At 44.3% G+C, this 22,482-nt stretch overlaps 1 protein-coding gene across 1 annotated transcript in view; it reads right to left on the minus strand.

Moving 5' to 3' along the window:
- Nucleotides 1–19,563, minus strand: part of PRICKLE2 (prickle planar cell polarity protein 2) — a 308,989-nt gene extending 289,426 nt beyond the window's left edge. The window contains exons 1-2 of the mRNA XM_058562464.1: nucleotides 19,523–19,563; nucleotides 18,661–18,746 (exon numbers count right to left, since the gene is read on the minus strand). The gene's annotated coding sequence lies outside the window, so the exon portion shown is untranslated. The remainder of the gene's footprint in view (nucleotides 1–18,660; nucleotides 18,747–19,522) is intronic.
- Between the last annotated feature and the right edge of the window lie 2,919 nt (nucleotides 19,564–22,482).

The following is a 22,482-nucleotide window of genomic DNA, read 5'->3' on the forward strand; positions in this document are numbered from 1 at the left end:
TTTATTAATCCCTTGATGTTTACAGATCTGTAAATCAAAACACAGAGATGAGTTGAAAAAAATTAGGGGCAGAATAGACCAGTACCAAAATCGTTAACGTCCAGTCCTCTGCCTCTTTCCACCCAATCTTGTGGCAGAAGAGGAACTCACATTCTTATACACCAAAATTCAGTGCTGTGCTCATTATCAGCAGCCGAATGTTGACAGCATTGGTCCCTATCTACAATAAGAATAGTATGGGGGGCCGGCCCGGTGGCGCAAGCGGTTAAGTGCGCGTGCTCCGCTGCGGCGGCCCGGGGTTCGCTGGTTCGGATCCCGGGCGCGCACCGACGCACTGCTTGGTAAGCCATGCTGTGGCGGCGTCCCATATAAAGTGGAGGAAGATAGGCACAGATGTTAGCCCAGGGCCGTCTTCCTCAGCAAAAAAAGAGGAGGATTGGTGGATGTTAGCTCAGGGCTGATCTCCTCACAAAAAAAAAAAAAAAAAAAAGAATAGTATGTATTATTCCCACAGCGACTCTATCAGGATAAAATGATCTAATATCTTAGTACAAGGAGATTAAATCCAATTGAGTGGTTTTGCAAAAACGTGAGGTTGGCAAATCAAAGTAATGAATAAAAATGGCATTCCAGTGATACATATTTTACCAAAATAAAAAATAAAAAATTTAAACAGCATTCTAAAAAATTTGTTGAAGTTAAATGCTTAGCCATTTAAAATTAGTCTTCTACCCTCATACACATTGACAGATCTATACATCTTTGGAAATCAATTTTTTTTTCCATTTAGCAATATTCTTCTAGTTAAAATGCACATGGCCTTTGTTTCAGTGATTCTACTTTTCGGAATTTATCCTATAGATATTTTCACACATAAAGGCAATGATGATTTGCAAATAAGAATGTCTGGTGAAGCACCATTTGCAAGAACCAGAAATTTTAAACATCCTAAATCATCATCAGTGGAGAACTGGTAAAAGAAAAAATTAAGGAATAGCCATATAATGGGAGATTACATGGTCTTTTTTTAAAATTAAGAATATTTACATATACTGATATTAAATCTCTCCAAGATCTATTGTTAAGTTACCAAGAGGACGTGTCTTTGGTATGCCACTGTTTGTGTTAAAAAAAATATGTACACACACATACACACGTTGTTGTTAGTGCCAGCCAGTTAATTCCGACTCCTAGCGACCCTGTGCAGAGCAGGGCGGAACTCTGCCTGTCTTTTGGCGCCATCCTCTCACTTTCTGGCGCTATATTAGACAATGCTCCACTGCTATTCATATGGTTTTCATGGCCAGTAATTTGGAAGTGGGTGGCCAGGTCCTTCTTCCTAGTTTGTCTTAGTCTGGAAGCTCCATTGTCCACCAGGGGTGACCCTGCTGGTATTTGAAATACCTGTGGTATAGCTTTCAGCATCACAGCAACACACGCAGCCACTGCAGTATGACAATCGACAGACAAGTGGTGTGGTTCCCTCACCGGAAAACGAATTTGGGCCGCGGTGATGAGAGCACCGAATTTTAACCACTAGACCACTAGAGCTGGCTATATACATACATACACACCTATATATTCATAGCAACATATGTATAATATATATACCTACATGTACATATGCACATACATCAAGGAAGGACATCCAACTAATTTTAAATATATAAATTTATGATATTTTTTACTGTATGTCATGGTATGCAAGGGTATAGTAGACACAAAATAAATTTTCTTGAATGAATTTCCTCTAAACTTTTTATAAATCAATTTCCCAGTGTGTTCCTCTTACTTGTTAAAACTTCACCCCAAAATGTCATCCACTTTTTTCTTAGACATTTTTTATTACCAATTTAACACTCTTCTCAGATAATTTGAGAAAGCCAGTCAGGAATAACCATCAGAAAGATAATTCCAGCTTAAAGACTTGCACACAAAACTATCCTGCGATACAACCAACAAGGCAGCCTTCCAGCAAGGAAATTTTCTGGATGGTGATTATTTAATTAAGAGGTTACAAAGGCACATGCCGTGTTCTGTTCACACAAAGGCGATACGGTTTCGCCCTCGCCCACACTCATACACAGTAGCACTGCGGCATACTTCTCCACGTATGTAATGTGAACCCGATCGCTCTGCTTCGTCTGCTGGTAAAATGATAGGGGCTATCAAAGGGATTAATCATATTCCTTCATTCTATACCCTTTAATCCTAAAATAAGCAGTTCTAAATGCATTCCAAAAGAGCATATGTGCTTTCTCAGAGGGTGAAATCAGTGCCACATGATGACATTCCTGAAATGTTCCAGGTTATTCCTCGATAGATAACTGCGCAGATTCACAGAGAAACTGGACAATAGGAAAAAACTATCCTCCCTTACTACCTATTATATCCATGTGTAATTCAATTTACTCTAATAACTTATGAAAAGTCAAGGCTCCAGATGAAGTCATCCTGCCTCAGAACGGTATATTCTGGAATAGCACACTTGCCCTTAGCAAACACTCTAAAATTAAAAGAATGATTGTGGATTTTCAACCATTGAGAACACAGAGTGTATCCTACTGCTAGAAATGACAGTTCTAGTAAAATGACAGTTCTACTTCTATTGAAGCAGTCAAAGTTAATTCTTGACCCTTGGGCAGTATCTGCTATAATAGAGCCTCTTATCCAACATAGTCAACATCTGTAGTCCACTTGGGATGAAATTCGGCTGTGAATTACCAAAAATCCAAAATAATAGTGGCTTGGGCCCGCCCCGTGGCTTAGCGGTTGAGTGCGCACGCTCGCTGCTGGCCACCAGGGTTCAGATCCCGGGCGCGCACCGACGCACCGCTTCTCCGGCCACGCTGGGGCCGCGTCCCACATACGGCAACTAGAAGGATGTGCAGCTATGACATACAGCTATCTACTGGGGCTTTGGGGAAAAATAAATAAATAAAATTACAAAATAATAGTGGCTTAAACAAGATAGAAATTAATGTCTCTCTCACATAAATACAGTCTGGAGTCACGCAGTCCGAGGTTATGATAATGTCTCCATCGTCATTAGGGACCCAGGCACTGCCTATCTTATTCTGCTTTCTTCAACACAGGGCTTCCCGCTCACGGTCCAGTGCAGCTACTTGAGCTCCAGCAGTGGGCACGAAGCGGGGAAAGAAAGGTACGTGCTTTCATTTGAAAACCACTTACCAGAAGTTGTACACACTATTTTCACTTACATGTCTTCGGCTAGAACTTAATCAAATGGCAACCCCTAGGCACAAGGAGGCCTGGGAAATATTGTCTTAATTCTCAGGCTACATGCCAGACAGTATGGTGAAGGTTATATTTCTAAAGAAGAAGTACACCATAGACGCGGGGACAACGAGCAGTGCCCGTCACGTTGAGGAATCACAAAATAATGATACATACATATCTTAAATTTTTTTCTTGAAACACATAACCATACATTCATTTATAGTGAGAGAGGGGATTTTGCATATGGGTTTACAGATCAGAGTACCTTATATTCCATGCATAAAACACACCTATAATACACCTTCTTCTATTTCCAGTTCGGATTTTTTTTTTTTTTTTTTTTTTACAGTGGTGTCAGAACTTGAAGATGTCAAAAAAAATCTAGGTCCCTTTACAATTTCTACCTCATTCACAATCTTTTATAATTGTTTTGTCCAAAACCTAATTCAACTGGTTTGTTTTTAGAATTCATTTTGGGCTCATTTCCAAGCATTCAGCTCAGTTTTCATAGACATAACTATTCTTCCTTTTCACCTTCATATTTCATGGGTTTATGAAAGTAACTTATGTAATTACAGTAGGGGGTATAACTGCCATAAACAACAGGTTTGGGAACAAACAAATTCACTCTTGGTAAATATACAACTCCACCACACAACTAGAGGGATCAGAAGAGTGAGAGCATCCTGAAGAGGGACCTACTAACCAGATGTTTTACAGAGGGAAGGGAGAGTTTTGGTTTATCCAGCAAGGGGATTGAGTAAAGAACTTCTGTTCTCTTAAATTTCTTCTTGCCAGAATCTCCTCCACTGCCTATTTCAGCAGGAAGCCCCAGTAACACTATCACCGTGTGTGAATGAGGATGGGGCCCTTCCCGATTCTATAATCCATCTCCCTCAATCTATAGATAAGGGAAACTGAGATCCAGAGAAGTTAAGTACGTTTCCAAACATCAGAGGTGTCCTATGCACTCCCCAAAGGCATCTGCTGCTTGCAACGCTTTCCAATGCTTCTCACTGGAAGGGAATGCCATTGGCATTTGGAGCAGGACTACCTCCACTGGGATGGCACTGTCTCACAGGCTACACAATGGTTAACATCCCTGTCCCCCGCCCACTAAATGCCAATAGCAGCACTCCCAAGTCATTGTGACAAGAAAACAGAAATGTAGGCATGAAGTGGCCACATGCCCAGGTCCCTAGATGCAGAAGTGATTTTTTGATGCTGTAGGTGTTGTTTTATAGTTGTTTTCCTGTCATCTCTTGGATCACACAATCATAGCTATGAATCTGGTTTATATCCATGGACAATTCCAAATCCTTAGGAATCTTAAAAAGTCTTTTAATCTTCTTAACAGAAGTGAACAAAGCTTAGCCCAAAGCATGAGAGTATGCACACCATTTTAATAATTCCTAGGAAAAGAGATGCTATAGTTCATTGAACACAGACTTCACCATTCTACACAAATATATTTTCTAATAGCTATTTATATTGGTCTCACAAATAAACAGAAAATATCAGAAATGGTAACACCATTAAGAAAACAAATAATACTTTCTCATACATCTGCCTGATGAGATTCTTTGCCCAATTTTCTACTGAGTTGCTTCATGTTTTTCTTATTAGTTAGAGCTGTTTTCGTATTTTACAAAATTAGGCCTCTGTATGTCATATGTATTTCAAATAATTTTCTCAATTTATCTTTTGACAATTTTTAAGTTATTCATGTCAAAATAATCCATCTTCCTTTACGACTTCTGGGTTTCATATCATCCATTCATTTATTCACTTATTCAATAAATTCTATTAGGGTTTTTGCTATGCACCAGGTATTTTTCTCAGTGTTTGGGGTATTGAACAAAAGATACATGGAACAAAATATCCTGATGAAGTTTAAATTCTTGTGTAGGCTAAAGGAATTAATTCTAGGGCAGAGTGAAAGCCAGATACCCTATCAAAAATACAATATAATGTCAGGTAATGATAAGTGCTCTGAAAAAACCTAAGAGAGAGGAAGGGAGAGGGAGTGACTGGAGTACTATTTTAGGATGGTCAAGGAACACTGCTCCAAGGAAACATTGCGGGAGAGCCCTGGAGGCAAGTGAAGGAAGAACCTTGTGGATATCTGGGGGAGATGGTCCTAGGGGAGGTCCCAGCAAGGGCAAAGGCCCTGAGATAGGACTATGCCTGCTGTGTTTGGGGACCAGTAAGGTGGCTAGTGTGGCTAGCGGGTAGGCAGTGAGAGAAAGAAAAAGGAGGGGAAAATACTTGAATTTAGATATGCCTTTTACTTTCCAAATTTGTAAAAACACTCACCCATAATAAAATTTAAATTTTTTTTTAAATTTAAAAGTTTTGCACTACTCTCTTTTCATTCCAAATGGAAAGCCGCTTGTCCTAGCACCATTTGTTGAATCCTTCCCCCATTGCTTTTACATGTCACCTTCATCATATATGGTTCTCCCACAATGACTTGAATCTAGTTTTGGAGATGTTCTAGCCTGTTACAGGGATCTCTCGACTCCTGCTCTAGGACCATACTAATTTCATCTCAGCAGCCTTGCAATGTACTTTACCAACTGGTAGAGCTAGAATTTCTCATCAATCTTCAGTCATCTTCCAGATACCAGACTTGACTGGTTCTACTTTCCAGCTGATGAAAGAGCTTAAAAACCACTTTATTAAATTCCATGACCTCTAAGTGATAGGAAGGAGGAGGCTGTCAAGGATGTACTAAAGCTTAAGTCGGGGAGGGGCCCCTCTTCCCAATCTGAACTCCTAGCCCTCAACATCAATACAATCATGTCACAGTAATCTAAGCTACTTCGTGATAAGAAAGCTTGTGGACTGCTAAACTGGACAGCCATTTAAATCACGTTTACCTGATCTCCCTGATGTGACTATCAAGTCTCGGAGGGCTGGGCTATGGTGTTGACCAGTGGCTCTCAAACTATGTTCCCTGGACCAGCAGCAGTGCCTAATTTATTAGATATAATTTCTAAGCACCAACTGAGATCTAATGAATGGGAAACACTGAGGGGGAATCGGAGCAGCCCTACCACAGTCTACCTCTGGAGCCAGGCATGTAATCTGGTGTTTAAGATCCCAAACTAAAGTCATAGTCCTAAGATCCAACCTTGGTTTCAATACTACCTAGCTGTGTAACCTTGGGGAAGTAACTTAAACTTGGAGCACCTCAGATTCCTCATGAAACCAATGTGCATAATGGTGTCTATCTCATAAAGGGTTTCAAGAATTAAATAATACAAGAAATGTGCTTAGAATATAATATCACTGGCACATTGTAAATGTTCAATTAATGATAGCTAAGATGATGATGAAAAAAATCATAATTTGCTTTCATTTTATTCCAGATAATTTATTCTGAAAAGCCTAGATCCATTCACGCTGGATTTAACAGAAATAAGGGAATGGGGAAGTACAATTAATGTTATACTTTTCCTGGTTGTATTTACAGAGAAGTGGCAGGTGGCGGGTGGGGGGGGGGGGGATGAGGTAGCTCTGGCAGGATTTTGTGGAGATGGAACTTATTTCCAGGATTATGAAGAATTTCCTTGTCTAAGGAAGCCCATTTTTTTCCCTTTGAAAGAGACTCAATTATATAACCTAGACATTAATTAAAAGGCCCCAGGGCCAAAAGTTCTTCCCACAAATAACTGTCCACACACTACCAGTTCATTTCCTATACAGCTCCCTGGCAAGGCCCAACAAAAGCTAAAAGAAGATGGATGGACTTCACAGGGTGACCTAGGGGTCAACTGATTCAGACAGCTGAATTCATCAACATGGGCAGCAAATTCCATCCCAGAATTCCATTCACTAATAGCAGCTTATACAATCCCCTCCTGTTGCAAGAATTTCACTGTGCCTAGAAAACACAAGTAAAGTGTATTTCCCACAAAAGTGCCCCAAAGTCAAGGCCCAGCCCTCCCATGCCTCTGTAGTTTTACAAACAACACATTTAGAAAACCCAAGTTGGGCACACTCCTTAAGAATATAAAACTGTATATGCTTTATTACCATAATTACTATAATGGTTTGAATAGTGGTCCCCCAAAGATACACCCACCTGGAATCTCTAAATGTGATCTTATTTGGAAAAAGGGTCTTGGCAGATGTAATTAAGTTAAGGACCTGGAGATGAGATCATCCTGGATTAGGGTGGGCCCGAATCCAATGACAAGTCCTTATAAGAGGAGAGAGGGGAAAGGGACAGAGGCACAAAGGGAGAACACCATGTGATGACAGAGGCAGACATGGGAGTGACACACCCAAAAGCCAAGAAGGCCAAGCACTGCCAACAGCCAGCAGAAGCTGAGACAGAGGTACAGAATGGATTCTCCCTCAGCGCCTCCAGAGGGAACCAACCCTGCCAACACCTTGGTTTTAGACTTTTAGCCTTCAGAACTGTGAGAGAATAAATTTCTGTTATTTGAAGCCATCTAGTTTGTAGGAATTTGTTTGAGAAGCTCTAGAAAACTAATACAACTATGTAAAACTCTAGGTAAAGACTCAGGCCAGCCCCGTGGCTTAGTGGTTAAGGGCATGTGCTCCTCTGCTGGCGGCCCGGGTTCAGATTCCGGGCGCACACCGAAGCACCGCTGCTCCGGCCATGCTGAGGCCGCGTCCCACATACAGCAACTAGAAGGGTGTGCAGCTATGACATACAACTATCTACTGGGGCTTTGGGGGAATAAATAAATAAATAAATAAAATTATAAAAAAAAAGAAACCACACTAGAAAGAAATCACACCATAATGCTAAGAGTACTCCTCTTTGGGTGATGGAGTTATGGTTTTTTTTTAAAATAAATCATTTGACTTTGTTGAATTTTCCAAATTGTCTACACCACACATTTATCATACAACAATTTGATCAAAATTAATTTAAAATAAGAAATAACCCTGCCTTAAAATGTTGTTATCACCAAGATTTTGGGAAAAAAAAAAAAATTATCTGAAATCCTTAGCAGTTGAACACATCTATTAAACTGTTCCACCTCCCACAACCCAGAAAAATATATGTCCTTCCCCATGGCTTCGAATATTCTAGACCCAAGATGATGGAGACATTCCCCAGTTATCTATTATCTCCAAATTTTCAGCTTCCTAAAGATAAGAGGAGACTGTCATTATGATTTCCAAACAACTCAATAAGTCACTGGAGAAGCTCTAAAGGCCGAGTCATCAAGGATGCAAACGACGGAACTCTCCTTGGTGCCTGATTGCAGAACAAAAGACTTTGAGAAATTATATTATCAGAGTAATTTCATAGTGTTGTGAAGAAAGACAGCACCTGCATTCTTTCAATGAGTCCCCTGGAGGCCTAAACTCCTCGCACCCAGAGTTGGAGGACCGGCTCTGGGTGTTGCATGTACACGTAATGAGCCAGTTTTTAAGAATTGTGAAAGCAGTTTCTGCATCACCAAGTAATTTACCAAACATAAAATCCAATAACGCTCTCGTTAAATGCCTTCCAACAGTCAAATGTGCTTGCATCTGTTTTGCAACATGGTGACAGGATCGGTAAAGCTTTGGGGAGCGTAAGCTCAAGAGCATAGGTCCAAAGACTGGATAACGACCATCTGGTTTACTTTCAGCTCGTTGACTTCAAGTTGGCTGCTGAAAGATGCACTGTAAACTCCCTCCCTTGACGGATCCCTTTTGTGAGGTTTCCTCTAGGAAACATGCAAACGGCATTTCTTAAGATGGGACTCCCCCCCTTCATAAACTCCCCAGTCTGCCCAGTTTAACACTAAAGCTGTAAACAAGCTGAATGAAGCCCCCTTTTATGTATGCAGATCTGATTAGAAAACTACAATAGCTTCCTACCGGAAATCACATTGTATTTTATTCAATTTCTCACCTTTCAGACAACCCAATAAACTCAACACCACACCCTCTGATTTTAAAGGAGTTTCACCTTTAAGACCCCAGCCTCAAATAAACCAACTGGCCCAGGGTTCTTCAGACATTTTGTTCATTGTAGACAATAGTCAGATCTCAGCCCCAGGCCACTGAGAATATAAGACCATGTTTTCCTTAAGGTATAGTTTTACATTTAGACCAGGAGAGTCAAATACCAGAGTTCAACACTTTCTCTTGGTTAAAGAACTTGTGATCTCGAGCCCTAAAGACCTGGTTACAAACCCTGACTCCACAACTTACTACCTTACTGATGTCCTAGGGCATGTTACTCAACCTCCCTGGGCCTCAGTTTCCTTACATTTAAAAAGTAGAAGATAAAATACATGGCTCAGAAAATTGTTTTGAGGACGACACGAGGTGATGTGTGAAAGAAGCCAAGCACACAGCAGGTCCTCAAAAATTTCAGCTCTTTCCTGAGAGCATCTCCTAGATAGCGAGGATTCAGTGCTTAGATGACTTGACTCAGCACAGCTGTCCCTGCCAAGTGGCAATGTTATTCCTATCTGCTGTTCATATCATCCTTCCAGTCATGCATGTTCACTCACTTGCTTCTTCAAATCAGTAGTCACAAAATCAGATGTCTACGCAGCCAGCCAGTATTGTAAACAAGTGAGGCAGACCAGGTGTATGTAATACAATAGGGAATGGTGGGGACTGTGAAAAAGTTGAACACACGTGTTCTATCTAAAAGGCAGGAAGGAATACAAGCCCAGAGTTGCCAGATATTTTAATTTTTCCAGAGAAAACCCCAAATTCAAATTTTTACACAAAATCTCAAATGTTGGCAACTAATTAAAATTTTAAATCCTGTACAACGTCAACAAGATATAGGTACAGGCCAGATCTTATCTCAGGAGTTTCCAAGGTGTGATGTTGGGTTCAAATTTTGTACAAATATTCTCTTTTTTCATGTCTTAGAAGAGAGAGCTTCTACTTAAGGACTGGTGATCACATAAATGGAAATGGTTAGCAAGGCACACTGGAAACCACAAACACTCATACTTATTAAGCAGGCTTGGGTAAAACGGATTAAGTATTGCCTTGATGATGTATGGCTTTCATCTTGGACATGAATTTTCATGGTCCAGTTGGTGGGCGCAAGGCACAAAAAAAGTCCCCTTTTTGTATACTGACCCCAGGGGCAGAGTTTAAATGTTATCTTCCTGTTACAGTTTACAAATTGTTTTTACAAATATCACATACACTTCACTTAAGCAACGAGATTGTGCGAGTATAGAGTTCAACTCTACTAAACTCCATTTCACCTGAAGTGTATATGTCCCTAGGTGAGGGTATGATGGGCAGTATGAATCTGCTACTCCATCAAGAATAGCTAATTCCATTAGAATCTAAACCCCCACACAAGGGGAGGGGGGAACTCCACTCTATCTCTCCTGAGTTAATTCCATAAGACAAGAATCATCACCCCTATTTAACAAACGAAGGGATGTGGCTCATGGTGTGGAAGAGAATTGTTCTCCGTCATAGAATCTAGAATTTCCAGGGCCGTGAACCCAGGTCTTCTTACTCTTTATCCAGTTCTGTTTCTATCAAACCTTCTTGCAACCATAAGCACATATGGAGCCCATGCTACACACCATGCACAGTGAGGCACATTACAGGCATTATCCTACTGAATCCTCACAACCACCTCATAAGACACTTAATATTATTCCCACTTTTCAGAAGAGAAAAATCAAGCCTCGGAAAGGTTAAGTCACTTGCCCAAGGACACTCAGCCAGTAAGAGGCAGAACCAAGACAACAATCCCAGCAAAATGCCTTCAAAACCTGTCCCCTTAACCACTCAGCTATAATGCTCCCATATAAGCCCTTACAAGCTTCATAGAAGTTTTTATGACACTGGCTGGAAATACACATTTCTCCCCAGAGATCACCCCCTTGGCTCTCCCATACACGAGGCAAGTAGAATCCCTTTGATCTCAAAATGCTCAATGATCTGGGAATTATTCCCTTTGGGGAATGCTCCCTCTCTCCACAGGGAAATCCCTCCAGGGTACTCATTAATCGCAGAGTTCAAGGATAACCTTTGAGCTTTTTCAACCCAGAAACCACAAAATAACAAATTTATTAGATTCTCCCTCATCCTTCCAACCTTAAACAGCAGACGCATAAGGATGAATAACAACCTTTCAACAGAATGTGAGTACTACTTTCAGGATTAAAGACAAATACAATGTATTTTGAGAAAAAGATGACTGACATCAATGCTGCGTTTTCTCACTATTGATCAGGAACAAATTGTCACTCAGGACGATTAAACAAGAATTACAAGGTTGCTATACAAGCCAAGATGTTTCAAAGTTTCAGCCCAGAGAACACACAAATATACTCAATTTTCTTAAAGACTTGGGGGTGGAAGTTGGCACCATCTTTTCAGAGGAAATTTGACAAGAGCTCCACATAGGCAAGTTGTAGCATTAAAAAAGCTACCATCATACAGTATATAATAAGGAACAACGGAAAACAACCAAAGTGGCCATGAACAGAAAATTTTCAATTCAATGATAACCTATACAATGGATTCTAAAAGCTAATAAATGTATTAGATATTTTTGCCCTTAATATACTGACATGTAAAAACGTCCAAAAGGTATTTCTAAGTGTGAAAAAAATAGGTTATAAAAGACTATACAGAGAACGTATATTTTCTGTAAAATCTTCTTAGTAAATAATACTTTGAATGAATCCAAAGAAATAAACACCAAGCCATTAATAACATATATTTTGAGCTTCAGAGTCAGCAAACCATTTGTGTACAGGGCCAGGTAGTACATGCTTTCAAGTTTGTGGACCATGAGGGCTCTTAACCACTCAACTCTGCTATTGCAAAAGCAGCCATCAATAATAATGAATGAACGGGCATGGCTATGTTTGAATAAAACTTTATTTACGGACTTTGAAATTTAAATTTTGTATAATTTCTATGTGCCACAAAATATAATTCTTCTTTTGATTTTTTTCCAACCATTTAAAAATATAGACCATTCTTAGCTAGTAGGTCATTCAAAAACAGATAGCAGGCTGATTTTGTTCCACCACCTGTAGTTCACTGACCCCTGCTCTAAAAGGTATGGGTTTTCCCCTCTATGATATGCATGCTTTATATGTGTGCATATGTGTATGTGATTTTTAAATCTTTTATAATAGCCATGTCTCATTTCAAAATCAGAGATGACAATACAGATACATTGGGATGAACTGATACGGTTCCTCGGGAGAAAACCCCTATTAGGGTGTTTCAGCTTCTATCAGGCATATTATCAAATGTCAATGACATAAGGTGAGCCAACCAGCAACCTTTTTAGCTGCTCAGTATCTTTCCCTCTCTTGAAGATTCCAGGCATAAGTCTCACACACATACACACATCCATCTTGTTTTCCCTTTTCTTGGCACATCAGTTGACTGAGACAGAGTGTTTTTCCTCCCCAAACAAAATAATCGGTGGGAACCCATTTCTTAGCCAAATTACAATCCACTAAAGAAAACCAGGCCAGCATCTCCCCAAATTACGGCCCTACTCATCAATCAACACAATTGCCCGGGCAACTAAGGAAAGACGCTTTTCAAGGAGCAGTCTTGGCTGACCCAGCGAGCGCTGCCTCCGGAGCCACTGCACACGGCCAAAGCATCCTGCCTGGAAGGGCGCCCTTGTCTGGAGACAAACCGCTCTGCATAATTAAAAAGACCTCACAAAGCTACCACTGCTCTGGGCTTTCCATGTCAGCCTCTCATGAAAGTGGAACTCCAGGAGGCTTGCTCTGAAAGCCCGCCTTTTAATGCTCAAGTCAAATCTACATTTACCAGCAAAGCTGAAACGTTAAAGGGATTACAAGGAGCTTAGAATCCACTGGCGGTTCATTGATCTGGTCTTGCAAGCTTCATCTCTACGTGCCCTTTAGAAATGGCTTTGGTCTGTTCCGTGGTTCTTTGGTTGCCTTTGACTTTTGCACCATTCTCATCCAGGGTGGAGGGGATGTTTCCTTTAGCCCTGATTCCAAAGAGTTCTCAGATTCTTTTCTTCTAAAACTAAGAGAAGCTACTTGCATATTCCCCTAAATAGTCGTATAGACCGGGTCGGCAAACATTTTCTGTAAATAGCTAGACAGTAAATATTTTTGGCTTTGTGTGCCATACAATCTCTGTTGCAATTACTCAACTCTGCCACTGTAGCATGAAAACAGCCACAGACAGTATGTAAACAAATGAGTGTGACTTTGTTCAGGTAACACATTATTTATGGGCACTGAAATTTGAATTTCATATAATTTTTACACATCATGAAATATTATTCTCCTTTTGATTATTTTTCCAACCATTAAAAAATGTAAAAACTGGGGCGGGGCTGGTGGTGTAGTGGTTAAGTCTGCGCACTCTGCTTTGGCGGCCCAGGCTTCGTGGGTTCGGATCCCGGGCGTGGACCTACACACCACTCATCAAGCCACGCTGTGGTGGCATCCCACATACAAAATAGAAGAAGGTTGGCACAGATGTTAGCTCAGCGACAATCTTCCTCAAGTAAAAAGAGGAAGACTGGCAACAGATGTTAGCTCAGGACCAATCTTCCTCACCAAAAAAAAAAAAAAAAGTAAAAACCTTTCTTAGAGCATGAGCCATACAAAACAGGTAAAGGGTCAGATTTGGCCAGCAGGCTGTAGTTTGCTGACCCCTGGGCTAGACCGCTGCTGTTCAAAGTGTGGGCCAGCAGCATGAGCATCCCCTGAGAGCCTGTTAGAAATGCAGAATCTTAGGCCCCCACCTCAAGCATGTTGAATTAGAATCTGCATTTGAACAAGATCTCCTGGTAATTCACATACAAGCTGAGTTTGAGCAGCCCTGGTCCAGAACACAGAAGTGTGAAGTCAGACAGGGTTGGAATACCATTGACCAGCTGACTGTATAAGCCTAGGCAAGTTGTTGAACCTTTCTGAGACTCAACGTCCTCATCTACTAAAATGGGTGTAAGTAATTGCACTCATCTCCAAGGACTGTTGTAAGTGAAAGATAGGAAGGATGTAAGGCACTCGCCTACCACTGTCGATGCTTTAAAAATGATAGCTAGTATTACAGAGGATGACTGTTTTCCTACATCATTTTTGGAGAGATGAGAACGGTCATTCAGGATTTGCAAGTTCCAATCACTTCTGGGACCTGACAGGCCACCTAAATACTTGACGAGGTCCTTGAATGCAACTGGAATGTTGGAGACTGTGGTAACCAGGGGCCACGCCCACCTAAAGGGAGACCACGCTCATCCTGCCACTTACTGTCATGTAGGAAGTTGGCCTGATGTTACCAAATCTTTGGATTTTCCAAGAGAAGATAGAAACCCAGATTTTAATGATAGAAAAAGCCCCCTTATTTAACACACTGTGCAGATCAAAAAAAACCCATCTGCAGGCTGGACTGACCAGAGGCCCCTCGTCTGTGACCTCTGCCTTAGAACAGAGAAGTAACGAGAGGCAGTGAGTCACAAGGAAACGAGGCCGGGTTTTGAGCCAAAGCCCAGCTTCATTCTCCTTAGCCAGGAGACCTGGGGCAAATCATTTAACAACCCTGAGCCTCAGTTTCCCCAGCAGGAAAATAATCACATCTACCTTATAGGGTTTAGTGAGGATGACACAGAAACATGTAAAACATGGAGGCACAGCTCTGCGCAGACTAAGTGCTCACTGTTGTCACTGCTGATGTTGCGTGGTATTACTACTACCATTTTTATTCGTCAGTGCCTACACATTCAAAGGACATATCTTGACTGTAAAAATGGCTATTTTCCTCTCCTTGCTCAAACTGGTTGCAAACAAGGCCAATTAACCCCCACTCAGAAAGCTGTCCATAGTGGAGTACACTAGTGCTTAGTTATTAATGATTTTGTTCTGGCTGCAGTCTGTGAAGACGCCTTCATCTTTCTCTTAATGAAAATGCCCTCCTCGGCCCAGCCCCTCGGGGCTTTCCCTAGCCTGCCTGCAGGTGCTGCGTCTTGGGGCGAGGTCACCTGTAGGGATGGCTGCACACCTTTTCTCCCCTAGCTCCTTAGCTGCCCTAGATCAGATGGAGGCAATAGCTTTGGGTGACAATTGTGAGCCCTCTGCTCTCCATCACGTGTAAGGCCGTGTGGGTTTTTTTAGAAATCCTAAAAATTCTCACATTTGGGAGCCAGCCTGGTGGCATAGTGGTTAAGTTCAGCGTACTCCACTTCGGTGGCCTGGGTTTGGTTCCTGGGCGCGGACCTACACCACGTGTCGGCCACATGCTGTGGTGGTGACCCACATACAAAATAGAGGTGGACCGGCACAGATGTTTGCTCAGGGTGAATCTCCCTCAGCAAAAAGAGGAAGATTGGCAACCGATGTTAGCTCAGGGTGAATCTGTCTCACAAAATAAAAATTCCCACATTTGCCACCTAAAGCTGTGGGTGACAATGAAAAATGAGGAAGAGAATAGATCACCCAGGAAAATCCCCATAAAATATAACAGACCTCCACGGGACCTTAGGACTCTTTCCTCACAGAGGAAGCCCCGAAGTATGCGGAGCAATGTGCCACACACAGCGCCGGGTGTTTAACTCAGCGCCTCTCAATCCTTAATGTGCACAGGTATCCGCTGGGGATCCGGATGAAGCTCAGGTCTGGATTCAGTACGTCTACGGCAGGGCCTGAGATTCTGCATTTCTAACAAGCTTCCAAGAGATGGTGACACCGTTGGTTCCTGCCCCAGGTTCTTCCTCTGTTTCTTCATTTAGGTCTCGGCTCAAATGTCAGCTCCTGAGAGAGCCCTTTCCTGACCGCCTTATGTAAAATGTAATCATTTGCTGAATGAGGGCAGGAATCCTGTCTCTGTACCCCTAGCAGCGGCAGAGCACCTGGCACAAAGCAGGCACTCAAATATTTGTTCAGTAGAGAGATCCCAGTTTGACAGCTGAGGAAAATGAAAGCCAGGGAGCCTAAGCCATTCGCTCAAGGTCACACAGCTTGTCACAGCCAGCACAAGACGCCAGCCCAGCTCTGCCAGGACTTCAAAGCCCTAGATCTCCACCACACCAGAGGGGGAAGCAACGTTTGTTTACAACACACTTCCTCTCTAGAACTTTACTGCCTTCATGCTGGGAAGCAGTAACACAATTCTGTTCTGCTTTTAGGAGATACCTGCTGTGTGGACAGTGGACTGGAGGGAGACCAGGGTGATAGCTGAGATGCTAGTTAAGAGGCAAACAAGCGGTAATACTTAGGGTGCTGTGCTGAGTACGGAAAATTCACTCTCCTTGGGTCAGTCCAAAGGCAGCCTTTCAGCCTGCATCAGGCCAGCCTCGTCTTCCGGACACAGCTGTCTCTCCCAGGGGCTCACGGTCTCCCCTGTCATTAGGCTGGAGGATACTGTGGATTTCAACTGCCGAAAAGAATATTGTGCTGTAACCCAGAAATGGTTGCCCCTCTTCTCCAAAAGGTCACCTGAAAGGATGCCCATGGGGAAAAGGAGGGGGCAAAAGCAAGGAGCTGCTTCCTTTCCAGCAATGGGTGGAAATGCCTTGAAAACCCCATTCATGGAGCCAAATTGAAGGCTTTCTGCTGCTGGTGGGGAAACTGCTTCGGCATGAAAATCCGTCTCAGCCTAATGAAAGGGTCTCTTTCCAAAAGAAAGGCTCCATAATGGGCTGAAAATAAAACACTTGTTTCTCGTCACAAAATCAGCTGGGTTAACATGGCTTAAGGTTCTCCAAGAAGCTGTGGTCATGCAAGTCCAAAATGACCTGGACACCCAGCATCCTCAAATGGGCTAGTCATGTTCCCTCCCAAGCAGTGGTTGAGAGGAAGCTAAACATAATTATCAAAAGTAGCTAATATTTACTGTGTACCTGGTACTTAACAAACAATGTGTTTTCAATATCTCATTTCATCCCTACAATAACTCCGTGGGATAAGTACCATTATTACTGCTACTTAACAGGAAAACGGAGACTTAGGGAGAGTAAGTGACTGACCAGAGGTCAGAGGTCACAGATCCAGAAGGGAGGGGAGCCAGGCTATACCCCCACACTGTATCACTACCCCTACAGGCCTCTGGTCAGAAGTGGACCCAAAGACTCCAGAGTAGGGGAGGAAAGGGAAGCTGGAATCCCTCTCCTGTTCACTACTGTGCCTTTCTCACCCCCATGAAAGCACAAGATGCATCAAAAGGGAAGCAATCCGTAGTTGCACCATACTGGATTTGGTTCACAAAATAAAGCTTCTACACCTATTCCCATGTGTCACCCACTTTCACATTTGGGACACACAAGGGACCACCCAGAGCACAGCTATTTGGGCTACAAAATTGGCACCACTGATGGATGCCAATGTCTACCCGTTACATATTTATAAAGTCGCCCGGCCTTGCCTCTGACACAGAAGTTATTAAATGCTTGGGAGCCATAAGGACTGTGCTCAGTGCCCTGAAACAAAGGCAAAGAGGCTGCCAGACCCATCTGAGGCAGGAACAAAAGCACTTAATTTCCGAAGGAGCCGGTTGGGAGTTTCCTTATAACTGGGTGTCCAGCACACATTACCATCCGGGAGAAAGTAGAGAAGAACACACAGAGGGGGAAAAAAAAAATCAAAGCAGGCTTTTCTCCCTAGTATCCAGAAACAGCCTTCTTCAAAGGGGCACATGAGTGGTGGGGAAAGGGGGAAAGATGGAGTAATCAAAGAGGAACATGTTATGATGTTGGAGAATTTTCTCCTGTCACCAGCTTTTCCTTTTCATGAAGTTGCCAAGAAGGATGCACCTCTTCTCTTTACATCACCAAACAGAGACTGCAAGCCTGTACCCCAACTTTTCCCAGCCAGAGCCCCAGCAGCCAGATGCATTGGGAGGGCACCCAGATCCCTTGTCTCCCAAACATAATCATTCCAATCCAGGCTGGGGCTGCCTGGAAGTCAACATTCACGGCACATTAATAAGAAACATCTGGCCACCAAAGAGGGTTGACACAGCGCAGGCGGGCAGTGGTGGATTTGTGGTTGGGACCCAGAGTTACAGGGGCTGAATTAAAAACACAATTGGAAAACACCAGCTAGTCCAGGGCATCCTACACGCCCTGCACTATGGCACTTGGAAACACTGTGACACCCAAATTGAACCGTTTGGGGCTGAGTGACTTGGATACACAGTGTGGGGAGGAGGGACCCCAAACTCTCACATCAGAGAAATACAGCTTGAGCGCAGCTCTCCTGCATCCCCCAGTGTCTGGCCACCACTTCCACCTTCAATATTTGTAGCAGATGTAGTCCCACTCTTAAAGGAACAGCCTTTGCATTCTTTCCATGTGACTTACAAGTGAGATTTACAAAAGGAGAAAAATAGACGTGTGTGCATATATATATATATATATATATATATATATTCATATACATACATATATACTTTCCCCCCTACACTGTGGTGCCTTTAGGAATTGGATTTAAGGCGTCCTACCTCCATTTATGCAAGGCGAACCCGGGGCACTGGTCACCACAGGCGTTACATGGCTGGCCTCTTTCTATCCGCCCCAGTCCGGTCAACTTCAAAACAAAAAGACAACACAATCATGTTTCCACCACGGGGGGACCCTCCAAAGCCCCACTTGTGTCCCAGGCAGGAAGACCTGCCCCTCCCACCCCAGCTCATCTGATTTGACTCAAGTGTTCCTCTCTGATGTGGGGGACGTGGGGCGGGGCGCTGCGTGTCCCTGGGGTGGTCTCCCGCCCGGGGAAGGGTGTTCGGACCCGGGCGGGCTGCCTCTGGCGTGGGCACCAATCCGCCAAGAAATGGCCATGGCTGGGGCTTTGTCTCCCCCAGACACCTTGGTCACGGGTTTCTAAGAAACAAAAGCAAGACCTTTCTGTTCCCCAGAGTCCCCGAGGAGCGACCATCGCGCTTTCGCCTGGGATCAGGCTGGTGCTCCTGGGAAGGGGGCAGCACAGGACACCCCAAAAGACAGCCCTCAAGTCAAGTCCGCGTCTAGAGCTCCAAGAGGCTGGAGGCTGAACCTTTGGTGCTGGGATTCCCATCTGCCTTAAGGGAAGAGGCGAGGGAGGGGGCTTTCCGGGGCGCCCCCAGACTGTGACACACACGGCCACGGTTCCTGATCCCGCTCTCGCCCAGACTGCGGATCGGGACTTAACCCCTTCCGCGCCTTCGAGCGCTCTCGCGCGCCCCGGACGCGCCCCCGCCGGCGGGGTCGGCTTACCTGGGGCCACAGGTGCGCGGCCGCCGGGCGGAGGGAGACTGGGCAGGGGCGCTCCCAGCAGACCCGGGGCACCCGGAGATCGGCCCCGCTGGGGTGGGGGACACTCACCGAGCGGCTGGAGAGTCTTTTCCGGGAGCTCCGGCTGAACATGGCCGGGCGTCTCCTGCACGCAGCGCCGTCCGTCGGGCCGTCCGCACCGCGGCCGGGAGGGCGGGTCGCCTGGGCGGGCACCCTCGGCGGCCCGTGGCCTGGCTGTCTCCGCCTCGCAGCCCCCGGCTCGCTCCGGAGCGCACGCCTCCCCCGCCTCCCTTCCCTGTGCCTCTCGCTCTCCCGCCCGCAGGTCCCTCCCTCTCTCCCGGCATCCCCCCGCCCTCCCCGGGTTCGCCCCGCAGTCCAGGGGCCCTTCCCATCCCTCCCCCGCACCCGGCTGTGCCTACTTTCTCCCTTTCGCTGCTTCCTCGCCGGCCAGCTGGGGCTAACTCCCTTCCCTCACCTGGGCCCGCCCCCAAAGGCTCTTTCTTCCCTCACTCTTGCCGCCCAGGTTAGGGGTAGGGACCACTTCAAGGCCCCTTACTGATGTGCTGGGATAGGGGGTGGAGGTAGAAGGGATGGAGGTTAACTTTTTAAAAATTAAGGTATAATGCACATACAGTAAATTTCCCCGTTTTGGTGCACAATTCTGCCAGTTTTGACGAATTCATACAAACTTGTAACCACCAGCACAATCAATATATAGAACAGCCCCATCATCCCCCAAAATGCACTACTTTAAAAGAAGTTTGTACTGTGCATGGAATCTATTTAGTGTTCACTAAGTGTTGGTAGATGAGGAGGAGGGGAAGGAGGATGAAATATGTCCCTTTTTGATTGCACAGTGCCTGGACTACGGTAGATGCTCATTAAGTAACCGTTGAAGCATTGAAGGCAAGCTTTGCCACCCCAGTGCCTAGTGCCTATTCATTTTCCACCGCTTATTAGCTGGTGATCTTCCCAAATTAATTGCCTTCTTTGTGCTTGTCTCCTTATCAATAAAAATGATATAACAAAGTTCTACTCTCACAGAATTGTTGAGAGAGATGAGCTGGGACATGTACGGTTGTTATACTGTTATAACAGGCACAAACTGAGGGCTCATTAACGATAAGCTGTCAAAAAAAAAAGGTTGCAAGTTTGAGAGGTACAGGCCATCCACTTATCATTGATGTTTCAGCTCAAATACCACCTCCCCTGAGAGAACGTTTCTGACCCCCTATTGTAACATCTCTCACACGCACTCCCTCGGATCGCATGCAGCAAACCTTGATATGAGCTCCTTTACTTATTTGCCCTCACCCAAACTTGTCTTGTTCGCCTCAGTAGCTCTAGAGCCTATAACGGTGCCTGCATATAGTAGGGACTCCATAAATATTTGTCAAAGGAAGACATTCTTGTCACTGTCAAAAAAGATGATAATTCTCCCGGCTGAATGTTGTTCCAGAGGAGACATTGAACTTGAGTGAAGAAAAGCTGCTTGCCTGGGGTAAAGCAGCAAATGAGCAGCAAGGCCAGTTTACCTATCCCCCAAATTCAGGAGAATAGGGTGACACAGCTTAGATACCGACTGTGTTTCAGTGTTAGCTGATGATCTTCAATGCCCAAGCAGTAAGGTTTGATTTGAATTCCAGGCCAGAACTGGTGTGAGGTGACTGAGGTCTTCCCCCTCAGGAGCAAAATTTACAGGGGCACCCACAAACTCAATAATCAAGATAATATTTTTTGGCAATATTTTAAAGAATCAAAATTAATGGCAAAAAGTCCATGATGAACAGAATATCAATATTTTAAATAAGGCAGGATCCTACCCTACACTTACACATTCCTGCCTCACTCACCTTACCCTAATCCTAGGCCTGGTGAGAATGCTCCAAAACTTAGTGACCTCGAGGGTAGACTCCCCTCTATTGTATTTCTCTATGTACCCACCCGCCTCCATCACCAGTAGATGGTACACTTGCAGAGGGTAAACACCATGGCTTATTCATCTCTTTATTTGCCCAGGCCTAGCGCAAAGTTTGGCTCAATTCAAATGCTCAACAAACACTTGTTAAATGACTAAACAGAAGGCAGTAGCTTTGGCAGGGGTGGGGGGCAGAGGGTGTTAGCAATTAAATTCCCGGGTTATAATCTGTACTGGTACCAGATGCTCACCTGGCCTTCTCAGCAGGGCTACTGCACACCCAGCTCTGCACTGCACTGCACGTGGCTTAGAACTGGCAGAAGGGGGTCAGGAGGACAGTGCTCACATTGTGGCTGTCACCTAGTTGCATTTTAATTATGAAAATTTTTTAGCAAAGGTCAGTAACAAAACCAGTGCACTACAAGTTTCTAACAGATGGAACGAATGTATCTTGAGGAAGCAGCACCTTTAAAAATTCCCTGGAAGGGGCCGGCCCGGTGGCTTAGCGGTTGAGTGCACGCGCTCTGCTACTGGCAGTCCGGGTTTGGATCCCGGGCGCGCACCAACGCACCGCTTCTCTGGCCATGCTGAGGCCGTGTCCCACGAACAGCAACTAGAAGGATGTGCAACTATGACATACAACTATCTACTGGGGCTTTGGGGGAAAAAAAAAGGAGGAGGATTGGCAATAGATGTTAGCTCAGAGCCGGTCTTCCTCAGCAAAAAGAGGAGGATTAGCATGGATGTTAGCTCAGGGCTGATCATCCTTACACACACAAAAAAAAATTCCCTGGAAGGAACTACAGGGGCCGGTGGCAGCAGTCCTGCCCCATGTCTTGCTTCCAGATAGATGTGGCTGGGGAAGGGGCAACAGTAGCAATGCACTAGGGAACATGGTTTGAGTGTTTCTGGGCCTTTAACTTTGGTTGCTTGGTCAAAGAGGAGACATCAAGAAGATGTAAGTGGTCTCCACATGTGGTTTGAACAAGCCACATGCGTGAGGCTCAATTCTACCTCACAAACAAGGCGCCAAGAGTGTTTCCCTGACACCTGCCATAGGAAGCACCTCCTCCTGAACGAGTCTCTCCTGGTCTTTCTCCTCGGAGCAGGAGCCAGTTTTCCATGGGCTTAT

This window comes from Diceros bicornis, chromosome 2 (assembly GCF_020826845.1).
Source record: "Diceros bicornis minor isolate mBicDic1 chromosome 2, mDicBic1.mat.cur, whole genome shotgun sequence".
Classification (NCBI taxonomy): Eukaryota; Metazoa; Chordata; class Mammalia; order Perissodactyla; family Rhinocerotidae; genus Diceros; species Diceros bicornis.